General features: G+C 45.5%; 1 protein-coding gene across 6 annotated transcripts in view; it reads right to left on the bottom strand.

The window, feature by feature from the left end:
- CACNA1I (calcium voltage-gated channel subunit alpha1 I) overlaps positions 1 to 13,885 on the bottom strand; it is a 159,184-nt gene that overhangs the window by 93,862 nt on the left and 51,437 nt on the right. The window lies entirely within an intron of this gene.

A 13,885-nucleotide genomic window follows, 5' to 3' on the forward strand; every position in this document is an offset into this window, starting at 1 on the left:
GGGAACTGAGCAAGAGTCTCCCAATTTGTTCTCCACTGTCTTTGACCTAGGATCATTCTTCATCTCAACTATAACTGCATTTGATGAGGGTGGTACCCATGGGCAGAATCATTCTCCCATAAGTCTTTCTTGCAAACAAAAGGGGAAAAAATCTCAAAGTTCCACTTTACAGAGATAAGTAATGCATTGCATTTTAACTACTGTAAATGTAGGTCTTCTTTGCCCATTCAGAGAGATCTCTTGCTATCTGGGTGCATAGCACACAGACTGACTGGAGCCAGAAGACCTGAGCTCTCTACTTCCACCTTCTGCCAATACACTCGTTGGGATCAAGATTAAATTAACCTATAGTTACAATAACATGGCACTAAATCCAGTCTAATACTCATTCATCTCACTTCCTTCCCCCACCCCTCATCTGCCAGAGCATTTGCTACCTTCCAAGCACACTCCAGATTCCTGCAATAGAAATGTGCTGTGTAAGCACAAATAATCAACACGTTTGACTGCAAAATGAACAGCTTAAGAAGGTGGTTTCTACCCAGTATGATGCCAATAGGACTGGCTATCTGGAGCCTCTATCATCAGCACAGTGTATTTCAGCTACTTTATGCCTTTCTGCCCGTTGTATTCACCACTTCTCTTCAGATTTAGGACTAGTAGTACATTGCTTTTACCACATTTATATTCCTGTGACCTATTTGCTTTTGTATAGATTCATATGCACAGTATTTTCTCAGAAGTTTCCGACAGCCTCTGGAAATATATGCCTCCTCCTCTTATTTACAGCTTGACTTATTTTTCCTGTCAGAAACTATGGACGTGCATTAATCTCATTTCACTTTGGACATTCTGCTTGTAGCCTAGCTCCTTACCCCATCCTTCCCAGCCATGTCAAGTATCTCCCTTTCTCTTTTCAGAGCCCTTCCCATGAGCCTATTGTTGTTGGGTTTTTATTTTTAACCACCATTTCCACTTCTGTCACCCTGCAGGAGCTGTTCCCTTATTGAAATACTTTCCACTGTTTCAAAGTCATCCATCTTCTAGTGCATTAATTACCTAGCACCAAAGGACCACTTATGTTTCCCTTCTCCCATGCAGGTTTCAGTGCCTCCTCTACTCATCAGCTACCTCCACATTCCTCCCTCCACCACAGTACATACACTGCTTAAATAGAGCACACTTAACTACCTGATTTCCAGCAACTTATTTCCCTTTTGGTTAAAATAATAAAGTGTTATACTGTAAAGACAGCAGACCAAAAAAAAAAAAAAAAAAAAAAAAAAGATTATTTAGCTGGCAAAAAATGCCAGTAATCAGAACACAAAACCCATCCATCTCCTGCTTCATAGGATGGGGGGCTGAGGTGAGTCATGACCAGCCTGCAAAGGCCCATAGGCAAGGCTGCTATGTGCTGTGGTTATTTCACCTCAGAAATGGTGATAATAGTGATAGGGGAAATGGCTTTAAACTAAAAGAGGGGAGATTTAGGTTAGATGTTAGGAAAAAATCTTTTACCCAGAGAGTGGTGAGTCACTGGCACGGCTGTCCAGAGAGCTGTAGTGCCCCATCCCTGGAGGTTCAAGGCCAGGTAGGATGGAACCCTGGGCAGCCTGAGCTGCTGGGTGGCAGCCCTGCCCACAGAGCAGGGATGGGGTTCAGTGATCTTTGATCTCCAACCCAACACCCAACCAGTCTTTGATTCTATGAAATTGACCAGGTCAAAAGATTACCACTCAAAACTGTATTGCTTTGACTTTAACAGGAGACCCCAGGTTACTGATATCCTGGCCCAATCAGCAAACAGGGACAGTGCTGCTGGGTGGCTGCCAGCGGCCAGCTACCTGTGATAAATAGATTCTTCACACATTTGAACAGATGCTTTAGGTTCACTGCAGCCCTGCCAAGGGCCCGTCATATGCTGCTCTGTGAGATAACACACCAGCTACCACCAGGCTCAGGATACCTGCTGTTAGCAGACTCATCACCTGCTGCAAATTTATTCTCCCACCTCTTACATGCAGCATATCCTTTCCCAAAAAGGTTTAGCACTGACTAACAAAGCTCAAGTCTTTTCTACATGTTCTTTTCATTCATCAGAGAGTAATTCTTCTTGTCTAGATGTGATCAAATACGAAGCCAGCAGTGTATTGGAAAAGAGGACCATAGAAATTTTAGCTTTAGGCTTTCTTGCTAGTAATCTGCTCCTAGTTCGTTCCTGCAGATTCTTATATCACTGATACCAAAATGCAACAAGACCATAGGCTCCTCCGCAGCTGTTTCTAATGCACTTACGTGCCTCGTGGGATATGACACCCTTGTATCTAGTTGGCAAATTATCTCACAGACCTCACGGTCATCACACATCCAGCTGTCTGCACAGCAGACAACAAAATTATCTCCCTTCCCCATAGCCCATTTTATAGAATACATGCTCTCAGCTTACACAACCAACATAGCAGGTATCAGACCCAAACCAGGAGCTGTCTGCGCTACTGCACAAGTTGATGCTTCTCAAACATAGAATGCCACCTGGCTGGGAAAGCACCGCAGATGCAAAGCAGTACCAAGTGCATCTTCATCATCGCCATCAACAAGGTGATGCTCAGCTTGATAGGCACTCTGGAGAGAAAAAATTAACCATGGAATCACTTGAGTTGGAAGGAGTCATCTAGTCCAACTCCCAGGCACATGAAACAGGTTCCCAGAGTGGTGGTGGATGTTCCCATCTCCGGAGACGTTCAAGACCAGGCTGGACCAGGCTCTGAGCAACCTGTTCCAGCTCTTTGCCACACTTACTGTAAAAAGCTTTTTCCTTATATTCAATCTAAAAATGGGTATAGGAGATGAAAAAGTCCCTTTCTCCAACTGGACACCTAATACTTGGCTGACTACCTACATGTGTTTCTCCAAGAGTGGTAGACCATAGCCCTTGGCTTGCTCCACTTCAGCTTATGAGTCAGCGATGACAGGACTTGAACAGGGACACGAGAAGAATGCATAAAATATTGGTCTTCTTGGAAAGTCACAACTAAGAAAGAGGTTTGGAGGTTGAGAAATCATTGCAGTGACCAGAGCCTTCAGATCCACTCATTTTGCAATGAAGGTATGCTTTGCTTCCCATGTCTGTTTTCAAGGGAAAAAGAGAAGAACAAAGAAGAGAAAAAACCCTTTGCATTGGCCTTTTTTGGAAAAGAGGTTTCCGTGCCCATCAGCAGGAAGGGAGGCATCTCTCCCTCCACGTGTGCACAGTCCAGCTCCTCTCAGCCGCATTCTGAGAACCTACTTGGGTTCACTATACTTAAAAAGCTTTCATATGATTTAAAATAGTGAGGAAAAAAAAGAGAAGCCAGAGATTAGGTCAGGATACTAAAGACAGCACAAGCATGCCTGGTAGAGCCAGTCACTATGGACCTGCTGTAAATCTCAAAAAATGAGCGCAAATGAGCTCCCATCACTTTCCCAGAAAGAACAGCCTGTCCCTGCACTAGACCCACTCCCACCTCTCTGCTGCTGGGGAGGATGACAAATTGCCAGCCAAGGGCCAGGTGGCTGAGGTCCCGTATCCCCATGGGGAGAGGGATCCTGCCCAGGCAGGCAGCCAACATTATGCCAGCACTGGTGTCAGCTATGCACCCCAGCCCTGCATGCTGCGTCAGGCTGATAAGACACCGCTTCCTGCTCCCTTGCCCTGTGCCCTTCCCACCAGCTGCCACCATGGCTGTGAGCAAGGCAAGCATTACAAAACACAAAGGAAGAAAATCCTCACATTTTCATCAGTATTTTCTGCATGGTGCCCCTTATTATCTTTTTTTTTTTTTTTTTTTTTTTTGTCTCAGCTCAGCTTCATTTCTCCAGCGTAATTAGTTCTAGTGACCCTTCAAACATACTTTCCAACCTTACAGAGCCATAGATATCCAAGTGACAATCACCATACTGGGCTGTGCTGTCATGTACAAAGCTCTCTGTTTCTCTATCTTTCTGTGAGCTTGAAAGCCTCCCCACATACACGTGGCTGATCCCTTACTCCCCCGTCAGCAGTCACATCTCACATCCCTCCTTTCAGTTTCTTGGATGCTGCCTTTCAGGGTTTGGTTTGAAGATGTATGAAAAAAATAAATGATAGACTTACATTGGCCCCGTTATAGGCTGTTGCTTGACAGCTTTCCAAAGGATGCATGCCAATGTATGTGTAACTTATAGAATGATACAGGCCACATGCACGGGGCTGATACAGGGCTGTCATGGAGGAGGTGTGTACACTCAGGCATTTTGATAGTTTGTCTAGTGTTATTTCCTCACCTAGCATATCCAGGCTTTTTGATGACATATTTGATGCAAGTGGGTTGTTTTTTTTTTTTAAGATGGTCAAAGTTCTCTATTTTAAGCTAGTCATATCTAATTAGACACAGTCTTCCTCTTAAGAAGGCTTTCTCTTTCCCTGCTTAAGAATTCCCATAGTTTCTCTGATTAACCCTAATTTTTTAAAAAGGCAATAAAAGAGCTCATTATTCTCTATCCCTCCTTGCAATGGAGTGCTATGCCCTGCAGAAAGAACTGCTGTGAGCGATCCTTCAGCATCTTCCCTCATGTCAGCCACCATCAAGGTCTGAAATAAACCCACTGAAGTCAATAAAACCCTGAAGGCACCACAGACAAGCTCCTGAGCAAAACAACAACTTTTAGACCACAGCACCAGGACACTGAATGTCTCCAAATTCAGGGAAGACCTTCACAATTTGATGTGGGGCTACACAACTATTTCACCTTTCTAGGTCCTATCAAATGTTGGCAAGCATACCACTGGGAAAGACTGGAGCTATCTTCCAACCTCTAGATCCACTTCATGCCAGTATGTTGGGTTTTTATGTCTCAGTTCACATCACGATCCCACAAATGGTTTCACCAGCAGGTTGGTGAGACATGGAGCAAGAACACATGAGATAAAAGCATTCCCAGGGAAATACAGCGAGTCTGGAATCTGATCCAAGGCGTAAGCATTGCCCTCCCGTGGAAAGGAGCCTCCCACTTTTGAGCCTCCCAGTTTCTAGCAGTGCTTCTGGTTTCCCTATGGCTCTGAAATGGCTCAAAACACTGAAACAATAAAGCAGTTTAGCATTGGAGAAGTCATCATGGATCATGTCATAAAAAAGATGATGGCTCTTTCCAGCCCCATTAAAGTGATTCTGATAGCAAATTACACACCTGACCCTGCCAGGCAGAGATGGAAAAAACAGCTGCAGGAAAAATCTGAATTCCCCAAACCCTTCCTCATGCAGCTGGTTTCTAATATGCACTGGAGCATGTGGTGGTGTGATGGAAAGGTTTTATTAACGCAGAACCTGTATAACTCAATTGTAAGTTTTAATCCATTCCAAATCATGTCAGTAAAGCTCATCTGCTTAATACCCTTTCTGCAGCCAGAATAGCAGAGGACAGTGGCTCAGCCTGAAGGAATATCCACTGAGACATTTCTTGGAGGGTTATTGGAGGGCTTTTCTCCAAAAAGGGCGCTCTTGTTGCATCTGAGAAACAATAGCCTGTAAATCCATCAGTCAAAGGGCTCTCCAGCACCTTGTGTGTCTCAGTTCACAGTCTGCAGATTGCTGTAGCAGAGGGACAAGTCCTGGTCAGCCCTTCTTTACGGCAAAGAGCCTCTAGGAGAGGGACAAGGTGGATAATGTTCATGCCATTTTACCCTCTTAGATAGTGCTACATACACGCAAGGCCACAGAGTCAAAAGAGCTCCAGTTTGTTAGTTGATCTACTAAGTCACCTGGACAACATACACAAATCACATTTTCTGTAATGCAAAAATAGCATCAGAGTTCCTCAGCCTGGTTCTGATAGCAAATGCACACTGACTGCACAAAAACCTGCCTTGTAGTAGGTATGGGAAAATGATCTCACACCCAAGGGAACTCCCAGTGTTAAATGGGAGCAGAGAAACATCTAGCGTGCACTCTGTAGTAGGGAAAGGGAAGCCAGCTGGTAAGTTTGAAAGGCCTTTCTCAACTCTAAGACAGCAAGACAGGGGGTGATCTGTTGTAGAGACTGAAAATTGGGTGTATTTGGTACTTTTGACAACATGATGGAGAGCAAGCTAAAAATCCAGGGTAGGGCTTGCAAGCCCCAATTCATTCACTCATGTCTGTCACTTCTAACTTCTGATTAAAACTTAATCTCTTTCTAACAGCACCTCCAGCTGGCTCAACCCTACACACAGACTGGCAAAATATTTGGTTGTGGATAGAGTTGCAATCCTAGGAAAAGCTGTCTGTGCTGCCAGGCCCTTTGTGCTGGTGTCCTGCATGCAGCATCTCTGCAAAAGGTATTTCTGCTGTCTTCTGTTGCTGTTTCTAGACTGCACAATTATATTATGAAGGATTATTTCTGAAAGCTCTCAGCTGAGGTATCATTTTATTTGTAGATGACCAAACCTAAGTAAAAAGAGAAAAGAAAAAAGAAAAGCAAATCCCTATCACACTGCTGGATGTGTAGAGAGAGAGGAGTTGGTTTTTTTTTCCCTGACCCTTTAAAACAAATGTTTTCCTGTCTGGATTAGGAAAACATGTCACCTCTGAGTAAAATTTAACACGAATCTCCTTTCTGTTTTCTGTTGCTCTTTAAACAAGGAGTTTCAGGGGCTGCTTCACTGGTGAGGAAAAAAATGGATTTGGTTTATTTCAGGAGCGGAGGCTGTGCCTTGGTTCTCTCTGATATATGAAACATCTCCTGATTGTGCAAATGCATCCTGATGGTGTCTTTGTGTTCCTGTCACTCCTGATTTATGGGGGCCTTTTCTGCACTCAGAAGAAGAATTTGCATTTCAATTTCCATTACTCGTACCTCTCCCCATATTGCTCCAGCTCTGGGAGGGAGCTTGTGCCTCATGTCCCTCCAGCTACCCCATGCAGCACCAAGACGGTTGCAGGAGCAGGGGTGGAACAGGCGATGCTCTATGGAAACAAGCCTTGGCCACTAGATCTCCAGCAACACCTTTTCTTGTGCCACTGGCACATTTTATCCTGTTTCTTACCCCCTTGTAGAATGGTTTGGGTCGGAAGGGACTTTTAAGATCATCTAGTTCCATCATGTCAGAGCAATGGGGGAATGCAGCAGTGCCATGTCCTGCCTGGGTCATAGAATCATTAAGGTTGGAAGAGACCTCCAAGATCACCCAGTCCAACCACCAGCCCACTAACCCCCACTATGCCCACTAACCATGTCCCTCAGTGCCACATCCACAAGGTACTGGAGCACCTCCAGGGACAGTAACTCCACCACCTCCCTGGGCAGTCTGTGCCACAGCAGCAATGCTCTTTCTGAGAAAAAATTATTCCAAATATCCAACCCGTACCTCCCCTGGTGCATTTTGAGGTCATTCCCTTTAATCTCATCACTGTTATCTGGGAAAAGAGGCCAGTCCCCAAACATGACCTTCATATGCTCCCCCACTCATTCACCTGCTCTCTATGAAACAGCAGGCAAAGAAAGAATTTGTGTATCTTCAGTCTTTCCTCAGTAGGTCACTCACCTGCTACCTTCCCTATTCACTCAAGAGCAAGAAGATGAGCATGAAGACTACCTAGAGGCCTCATCCTTATCTCATGCGAAGTTTCTCCTGCTCTGACATTGACAGCTTGCAGGCAGATCCCTTCACCAAATAAACTGAGAGCAGAGGAAACATCTCAGAGAAGCGGAGGTCTGAGGCTTCATCCTCACCCCTCTTGCATCCCTGGCAATCATGAGAAGCTGCTGTGTCTGCCCAGGCCACCCCCAGCCACACTCTGCCTCTTCTCATGTGTGTAGTCTGGAGGTGCTGTCACAGGCAGCCTGAGCTCAAAATGAAGCCTGAGCCTCTATGAGGTCTGGATGCGGAGCCAGCAACAAGGGCTGCATTACAGACCCCACTATCCAACCTTAGAGAATTGTAGAACACCCTGAATTGGAAGGGACCCATAACGGTCATCAAGTCCAGCCTTACAGCTCAGGTCATGCATGCTTTGATGGACGCTGTTCGTGTCCACCCAGAAAACTCCACAAGCCTTGAAAGAAAGGGAAAAATAGCTCCAGAAATGGAAGAGAGGTTGCCAGGACATATCAAGCTTTAAGGATGCGAGTCGCACAAACGCATTAAGGCTCCTTCTTCAGAGCTGTCAGCCTTGCAGCCGTCATGAGATCTGAACTCCATTAAAAAAAGAAACAAACTGAACTGTATTGAGAATTTGCATTAAAGCTGTGGACTCCTAGTAGGCTCTCAGAAGTCAGACATCATGCCATGTGCCATAAGCCTATGTCTGCCTAATTTGCAGTGGCCTGAAATGATATATACACAAAGATAATCCAAACAAGTCAAAGCAAAGTATGTTGTTTTGACCTAAAGGTTTTTACTATTACCATGTTGACTTCTACATTATCACACAAAACCAAAAGGAAACACTCTGAGCTGATTAAAACAAGCACGTCGTTTCCAAAGGATAACAATTAATGTATGCTGATTTCACCAAATCTGCAGTTTCTAACTGAAGCCTTTTCCAGGGCAAACATCTCCAGAAGCATCAGTAGGAACCCACATGCTGTTCCCAGCATGCATCTGATGCACACGTGGACAGACTCACACATCAAGCTTGGTCCTTTTCGCCATTGGCCTTCTTTTTGGCACCTAGAGTTTTTCAGAGTGCTCAAAACCATTATGTTTGGCAGTATCTGCCCTATTTACCCAGCTCACAGCTCGCTGCAGAGGAGGTTTTGTCAGTGGGTCTAAGCTCATGAATGCTGACACAGGATTATCTGCCCTGTGAAGGATGGTTTAAACAGATTAATCGGCAGGAGACCCCATCAGCCCCTTCCCTGCAGAGCCCTACAAGAAGAGGACTGGTAAAGTCCTACAGCCTACAGTCCATGGCCAACCCCAAGACTCCAAGAGAGGAAGTTATCCCAGATCCAGGGAAGGACCAGTCTGGAAGGTATGAAGAGGCATAATGGGATGGGGCAAGAGAAGGCGCTTTGATTTCCTGCACCCCATGGCAGCCCTGCAAGAACACAGCTTGCTTTCCCCATGGATAAGCACTGGGACTGATGTGCGCTGGGATCCATGTGCAGCATGAGCTGAGACAGCAGGGCAGCCCAGTACGGGGTCTTCCCTGGTAGCTCAGTTTGTGTTACGATGTGGGAAGCCACGGAAGTGGCACACAGAGCACCCAACACTTATAGGGATGCAAAGCACTCAGCCCCTTCAAGCTACCAGGTTCAAGCAGGAGAGAGGAGGAAGGGGAACTGTTATAGGTCCCTCCTCACACGCCTTCCTCCAGCTCACTTGCTTTCGTTACAGCAGATAAAAATGTAAACCCGTTAGCAGGCAAATGCAAGCCCAGAAATCACATTCCCTCAGCAACTCACAGAGCTTCAGATGAGACAGGAGCAGGAAAGACACATCAAGCTGCATCTTACATACATTCTTAAATCAGGGAGGAAGGTTAGGCATTAACATTTCTACTACCGTTTTTTTCTTTTCCTCCTCTCACCAAGCCTGGCTTCAAACACTTCAAAATGGGCTGATTTTCAGGTGAACTAGAAATCCTGGTGATGGATGATGACTAATACACTATGAATGACAGAAACTTGGTGGAACGCTAAAAAGCAAATGGGATATTATAATACCTGGCTGTAAGTCATAGAGAGAAGTGGGATTAAGCCAAAGGGTTGGAGGAATAATGCAGTCTTTTAACTACCTCTGTGGAGTTAGCTCAGAAACCTTAGAACTCTTAAGGGGGAAAATTGTTAGCAGAGAATATCCTCTGTGCAGATTCACAAACTCATGAACTGTAATATCTTTATAATCCCACGCTGCAGAGTTATCATTAGTGCTCCAGATAAAGACAACCGGGTGTGCAGTTCTGCAAGGAGTAGTGGCAAACGTTGACGAAATGAAAATGGGGAAATCCACCTGTAAGTTGGCACAAGGAGCACAACAGCTTCTCAGTGCTTTAAGCAATTGCTTCTTGGAACAACTAATTCCAGCGCCCACGAGAAAAAGCAGCTATTCCTGACTTCATTTTCAGTAGCACGCAGGAACTAATTCACAAAGTGACAGTAGCTGAGCCTTTAAGTAATAGGGTTCACAACATAATTAAGTGCAGCATCTGAGGAGGAGGCAGTGAGCGAGGAGATGCACAAGTGACACTGGATTTTAGGAAAGTGTTTACAGCACAAAAGACTCATTCAGAAGGACACTGGTTCAGAGCAAAGGAAGCAAGCGCTGTGCAGATGGGTTGAATAATATATGTGATGTGGGAAGGGAGTTCTTGGTGGGGTCACAGGATCTGCAGAAGGTACAAGTTATTTTGGGTAGGTCAAAACAGCCTCTCAAGACGAGAGAAGGCTCTTGGGTATCAGAGTGAGACTTAACTAAGCAAGGCAGATGGCAAAGACAACGATAAGTGACACCACGTCAATAAAAACAAAGTGATTATCTCAGAAAGCCTGCATTGAAGCTATTCTAAGTCATCTCAGTGTGCCCAAGAAGGCCAACGGCATCCTGGCTTGTATCAGCAATAGTGCAGCCAGCAGGAGCAGGGAGGTGACCGTCCCTCTGTACTCAGCTCTGGTGAGGCTGCACCTCAAGTGCTGTGTTCAGTTCTGAGCCCCCCACTAAAGACAGACATGGAGGCCCTGGAGTGTGTCCAGAGAAGGGCAGCAGAGCTGGGAGCATCAGACTTGGAGCACAAGTCTGATAGGGAGCAGCTGAGGGAACTGGGGTTGTTCAGTTTGGAGAAGGGGAGTTCAGGGAAGATCTCATCACTCTCTAAGACAAACTGAAAGGAGTTTGTGGTGAGGTGGGGGTCAGCTTCTTCTCGCAGGTAACGGTGATAGAATGAGAGAGAATGGTCCCAAAGTGCATCAGGGGAGGTTCAGGTTGGATATTAGGTAAGATTTCTTTTCAGAAAGAGTGGTACTGCACTGGCACAGGCTTCACAGGGAAGTTCCCTATAGTAGGTCACATGAGAAAGCATCCAAGTGGGCCTTGAATATCTCCAGGGAAGGAAACTCCACCACCTCTCTGGGCCCTCTTACTAAGGAAGTCCTCTCCCCTGACCTCCAATCACATCAGCAGTACTTTTTGATTCCTCCTAAGACTGTTGCCACAGTGTATTATCACTCAACAGTTTTGATCTGCCATTATGTAGGTCCCACATCTGCTGTAGAGAGCACAGAAATATTTCACAACCTCTGATGTAAGAGTACACTTCCAGTGGTCCATTCTGGTCTTAATAACATAGTGGCTGATGATTGCAGGGTGCTGGTTGAGTCAAGTCCAGCCATCCCTCCCTTTCAGTCTCGAGCTTCTCTGGACAGAAAATAGGATGGAAGCGTATTAAGCAGCACAGGTTACTGGGGAACTTCTGCACTGTCAGTACAGGGTCAAGTGAATGGACAAAGGCTTTTGAAGATTACAAATCCAAAGGTGGCTGATGGAAAATACTCCCTCCTCTCCTCTTCCCCATTTCAAGGTACATTTCCACAACAGAACTCACCACCACTGGAAAGAAACAAGACCAGAATCCCACAACATGCAATGAGGGACCAAGAAATCCATAGAGAAATGAAACCATAAACCACAGTTATCATCACTATAGAGGCTCAAAGCCCAAGCACTTAACATCAATCTCTAATGCACACCCTTGGGATTAGCCCACGTTGCCTGCAGCAGGGTCTAGATGCCTTCCTGGGAGGTACTCCCTGCCAGTTCATCAGCAGCATCTATGCACAAACCAGGCCCAGCCCAGCCATTCCTCTTTCATCCAAGCTAGATTCATGTTAGGTTAATACCCCCAAATGGTAGGGACAATTTCAGACAACTGTCACCTTCCATACCAGTCACTGTCAAAGAGATCAGAACAGCAATTCAGACTCACTGGAGATGCCTAACATTCTTGTCTTCTTCACATCCATTTCTTCAATACAGAGAGGTAGAGGAGAATTTGCTTTGCTCGGTGTCCAGCGAAGACGCAGCTACAAGACTGTATTGCTCTGGGAAGCTGCAGTGACACAAGCCAGTTTCAGGATAAGTACATTGCTTTGCCAGCCAAATTTTTCGCAGAGTTTTATCTAGTTCAGTTTGCCAACGTGCCAAGTACCCAGGCACTCTCTGAGCTCCAAGCTCCTTTTCAGTCATGGCACTTGACCATCTTCTCTTTATGGATTGCCAACCAATCTAAACAGCACTCCCAATTCCTAGTTAATTTGCTACTCATTTCCTTATCATTGAAAAAGCACATGCATGCAGGATTGCAGTTTCCACGCATGCATTATGAGCAGCACGTGTCATTGCCTTTCAAAATGAGATCATTCTAAATCTCAGCGATGCTGGCCCCTGCTTGCCATTGCCTTTCATTCCTCCCAGGCTATTGTTTATTCCTTCTCACATCTCTGAGAGCCTTCCTCATCTCTTGTTCCTTTTGCACTGCTTCCCACTCCTTCCATCCCCCCCTCCCAGCTCTCCAGCCCCTGTTGCAACACTGAATTTTTTCTCTTCCATCACTCTTCCAAAACCTTGCTAAAAGATACCACTACTCACACGTCCTGCACATCCCCATCTTTGCCCTGACACATTCTCACTTAGCCACCTTCCCTCCTCTCAAGAAAGCAAGGGAAAAAATCCACTTTTCACTTTAATCTACAGCATGGACCTGGCCTGTTTTAGACCAGTCTCTGGCAGAGACTGCATTGAAGCTGCTTGGGATCATTAATGATCTCATCTTCTGCAAACCATGAGCTTTTCTCTTGGCTTGTTCTCTTTGACCTTAGCACAGCCTTAAATATTGAGCTGCTGTGGCCTCCTGGAATTAAGCGTTGGCATTGCTTGTTCTTGCCTGGCTTCTCCTTGTTTGTGATAGATCAACTCCTTTCTCTAGCGCTATTTTTAAACATGCTCTTGCCTGCCATGGTCTTCTAGTCACCTTTGTTTAAAAGGAACTGTAAGTGGTCCCTCCTGGATTGCAGCAACAGCTGGAAACGGCTGCTATCACTCATGGGAGTACTCCAGACTTTGCCATTCCTGATGATTTACACCCATTTAAATCCAGGATACTCATTTCATAGAATCACAGAATGGTTGGGTTGGAAGAGACCTCAAAGATCATTAAGCTTCAGTCCCGTGCTGTCAGCAAGCTGCTACCCACCAGCTCAGACTGTCCAGGGCCCCATCCAACCTGTTCTTGAACACCTACAGAGATGGGGCACCCACCATTTCTCTGGGCAGCCTGTGCCTTACTGCCCTCTAAGTAAGTGTTTCTCCCTAACACCTAACCTAAATCTCCTTCTTTTAGTTTAAAACCATTCCCTCTTGTCCTATCACTATCAGACAGTGTAAGAAGTCCATCCTCCCCCTGCTTATAAGGTCTCTTCAAGTACTAGAAGGCCATAATGTGATGAAGTATTTATTTCCTGCCTTTAGCAAAACCCATACTAGGGCTTCCAATCTGACTGTCTGATAATTGCCTCACTCCTTAATTTTGTCCTTGAGCTGATGCTTCTCTCCTTGGGAATATGGGAGTCAGCAGTGACAGATGCACACTCAGCAATCAGGCATTTTCTCTAGGCTCCTACCAGAAGGATCCTAGCAACGCTGTTCCTGGTGCATTTAGAGATGGGTTGCAAGTGTCACAAACCATGGGGCATCCATCAGCTTAACAACTTCACAGGCACAAAGCTCTTTTGAATATTCAAAATATTCCATCCCTTTCCTCCATAAGCCTGCAGCATTTCTTACAGTCTTAAAGCAAATACACTCCCTTCCTGGAAGAAGAAGCTTCCTGTTCTTATCAATTCCTTCCAGGTTCCCCCATGAGTTGTTGCTAAGTCAAACAACCTACAGTTGGTA

This window comes from Phasianus colchicus, chromosome 1 (genome assembly GCF_987193195.1).
Source record: "Phasianus colchicus chromosome 1, bPhaCol1.hap1.1, whole genome shotgun sequence".
Lineage (NCBI taxonomy): Eukaryota > Metazoa > Chordata > Aves > Galliformes > Phasianidae > Phasianus > Phasianus colchicus.